Genomic DNA, 926 nt, shown 5'->3' with positions numbered 1-926 from the left:
GAGTGGCTGAGCATGCTCTGTAGCAGCAGGTGAAGCCATCGGGAGTCTCTGTGCCCACATAAGGGAGCAAAGACGTTTGCGAGGCAAGTGTATGCATTATTAAGAACTAACTCTGTTGAATTCATTTGGGACTTACTCCCAGGTAAGTGTGCATATAGGATTGCGGCTCTGGAGAAAAATGAGGACATTCTGACTGCGCAGGAAGGGAGGCTCTACCAGTGGGATCTCTGGCTGAGTTGTAGCTGAGCGGCAAAGGTTTGTATTTTGCCCCGTTTCGCCTTCAGCCAATGCTGCAGATCTGATTGGCTGGCTGAATGCGGTCATTGCATTGGATGCTTGGAATGTAGATATATTTTGGGACTTACCCGCAGGTAAGTGTGCATATAGGATTGTAGCCCTGATGAGAAATGAGCTACGTTCTGACAGTGCAGCAAGGTATGCTCTACCAGTGGGATCTCTGGCTGAGTTGCAGCCGAGCAGCAAAGGTGGGTTTTTTTGCCCTGTTTCGCCTTCAGCCAATGCTGCAGATCCGATTGGCTGGCTGAATTGGGACATTTCAGTGGATGCTTGGAATGTACATATATTTCAATATCCATGTATGAAGCTTGCTCCTCATGCAGCTGTCTTTGCTCTTTGAAGCCTTTGCATCTAGCCTATATATTTATGGCATGTACAATGCCTTGCAAAAGTAATCCGACATTGTAATTTTATGCTGTATGATATTTTATTTTGAAACACTGAAACTCAAAATCAATTATTGTAAGGTGACATTGGTTTTATGTTGGGAAATGTCTGTAAGAAACATAAAAAACTGAAACATGTTGCTTGCATAAGTATTCAACCCCCATACATTAATATTTGGTAGAGCCACCTTTTGCTTCAGTAATAGCTTAAGGTCTTTTGCGGTAGGTACGTACCAGATTTGC

The sequence above is a fragment of the Rhineura floridana genome, chromosome 6 (genome assembly GCF_030035675.1).
Source record: "Rhineura floridana isolate rRhiFlo1 chromosome 6, rRhiFlo1.hap2, whole genome shotgun sequence".
Classification (NCBI taxonomy): domain Eukaryota; kingdom Metazoa; phylum Chordata; class Lepidosauria; order Squamata; family Rhineuridae; genus Rhineura; species Rhineura floridana.
The sequence above is the reverse complement of the archived record's forward strand: the minus strand, read 5'-3'. Positions refer to the sequence as shown.